This window comes from Schistocerca gregaria, unplaced genomic scaffold (genome assembly GCF_023897955.1).
Source record: "Schistocerca gregaria isolate iqSchGreg1 unplaced genomic scaffold, iqSchGreg1.2 ptg000458l, whole genome shotgun sequence".
Classification (NCBI taxonomy): domain Eukaryota; kingdom Metazoa; phylum Arthropoda; class Insecta; order Orthoptera; family Acrididae; genus Schistocerca; species Schistocerca gregaria.
Window position 1 is genome coordinate 315,001 of NW_026061876.1, and position 2,500 is coordinate 317,500.

General features: G+C 55.1%; 1 non-coding gene across 1 annotated transcript in view; it reads left to right on the forward strand.

Moving 5' to 3' along the window:
* The first annotated feature begins 2,422 nt into the window (after positions 1 to 2,422).
* The window catches only part of LOC126313018 (small subunit ribosomal RNA), a 1,893-nt gene continuing 1,815 nt past the window's right edge, over positions 2,423 to 2,500 (forward strand). The window contains exon 1 of the ribosomal RNA XR_007554912.1: positions 2,423 to 2,500. This exon is cut by the window's right edge and continues 1,815 nt beyond it. This is a non-coding gene — a ribosomal RNA (small subunit ribosomal RNA).

Here is a 2,500-nt window from a genome sequence, read left to right on the forward strand (position 1 = left end):
TACACTGCACCTTAACCTAAGTTACACTGCACCTTAACCTAAGTTACACTGCACCTTAACCTAAGTTACACTGCACCTTAACCTAAGTTACACTGCACCTTAACCTAAGTTACACTGCACCTTAACCTAAGTTACACTGCACCTTAACCTAAGTTACACTGCACCTTAACCTAAGTTACACTGCACCTTAACCTAAGTTACACTGCACCTTAACCTAAGTTACACTGCACCTTAACCTAAGTTACACTGCACCTTAACCTAACTTACACTGCACCTTAACCTAACTTACACTGCACCTTAACCTAAGTTACACTGCACCTTAACCTAAGTTACACTGCACCTTAACCTAAGTTACACTGCACCTTAATCTAAGTTACACTGCACCTTAACCTAAGTTACACTGCACCTTAACCTAAGTTACACTGCACCTTAACCTAACTTACACTGCACCTTAACCTAAGTTACACTGCACCTTAACCTAAGTTACACTGCACCTTAACCTAACTTACACTGCACCTTAACCTAACTTACACTGCACCTTAACCTAACTTACACTGCACCTTACCCTAACTTACACTGCACCTTAACTGTCACATGTAACGTCACAGGAATGTAGCTTTGCCTAACAGCAACCCTCTGAACATAGTTCACTGCTTGGATCCTCTGGTGTCATGTGTATTTCTTGATGCCATGGTGCGTACCCTCACATAAAGGTCTTTCGAGTGTTGCGTACTTTCTACACAGTCCCGCTAACCACTGGAAGGGTGTACCGCTACAGAACGAATATCGCCCTCCCCTCCTGCCCTTCCAAGCTGGTCGGTCAGGCGTTTGTTTGTGAAATGAGCCTTGCAGCTGTTCAGTTGCATTCGGTTGTCGATGCAGTCAGTGTACGTTGTGGTACGGCCTGTGTGGACTGTCCGCTGATGTACGCGTAACCCACACTGATCATCCGTCGTTACGTACTGAGTGACATAATGTGGCACATGCTTGACCGTACACCGGCTGCGCCCTACAATGGCGAATCATAAGGGCCATATGTTGTGCACGATGCTACTTGTCTCGTCTCCCCATTACAGCGAGATTGCACTGTTGTACGCCGTACAGACATGTGGTAAGTAGGTACGGACGAAAGTATTGCATGTTGGCCCCCCCCCCTCCTCCCTCTGCCGGGAATCAGCGTGAGCCGTCTGTTGATGTAGCGACGAGGGTTTTCCTATTTAATCGTATTGCCCCACACAACATGATAGCACGGTGGACCGCGTTCCACATCTGCGACATGCTACAGAGGCCGGTTGACAGTCGACCGCGCAAGGGACATTGCACACGTGCGCGGACCATCTTCCACGTGTTCTCTCGTGTACATGCCGCAGTGTGTATGTGGGCTGATGTAGCGTGTCGTGACACATAACATGCAGGCATGCCAGAATCGTAGATGTCGCAAATGTAGATTGACGTATACGTTTGCTGCCAAAGATCCGCAAATGAACTGGAAATCAGTTGTTGAGCGGTTGTTCGCGCTGCAGGTGCATCGGTGATAGCGACGATCGGTACATCTGTGAACCGGTTGTTTCGGCGGTACCCGCCATGCCCCCGAACCTGAGTTGGCCATGTGGGTATGAAGCGATACGAGGCTGTGGCTTGGCGGGACAGTCCCCGGCCGGTGAGGGGGGGCCGCCCGGCGTGCTGGCCGCGCGCTGCGTGAGCGCACGCACTACAGCCGGCTGGTGGGGGGCGCCCAGTGGCAGGAGCGCCGGCCGACGGGCCCGGCTGGCGTCCCAGCTATGCGCCGGCGCACCCTGCGCGCGGCGCCAGGCGGCCAAAGTGGGTTCTGCCGAGCCCGGTGCGAAGCGCGGTGGACATCTGCAGTGTGCTGGTCCGATTGCGGACTGTGTGCGTTGAGGATGCGCCGCCGCCCGGCACTCGGCGTCGCGACGCCGTCTGCTGCTCGGTCGCCCCCAGCGGTTCTCGCAGGTGGTTTGTATCGCAGCTCTGCGGACGTGTTGGCGCGTGCGCTGTGCTGGGAGAGTTCGCTTCTGCACCCAAGTGGGGCTTTGCCCTTCTGTGGCGCTGGCGTTGGAGCTGCCGGTCACCGTAGGTGGCGCGTGTTGTTTCCCGCCGGCAATGCCACGACAGCACGCTCCCGGGCCTCTGTCGGCAGCGGCAAGCTCAGTTGGGAGCACGGGTGTTCGCACTGAAAGCGTCTACTCGCCTATCTCCGGGCGATTGCGCCTCTCTCGAACCCGACCAAGTACTTAGGACGGCGCTGCGCGCCGCCGGGACCTGAGAGGGTTTCGAGGTGTATCGTGCAGGGGAGCTCAGCCTCCTCCTGTTTGCAGAATAATTGAGCGGACGCTTGCGTGTTCGCGCGGGCCCTCGGGACACACTCCCGGGCGGCCGGCTGCTCAGCTCTCGTTGACGCAGCTCCCTGGTTGATCCTGCCAGTAGTCATATGCTTGTCTCAAAGATTAAGCCATGCATGTCTCAGTACAAGCCGCATTAA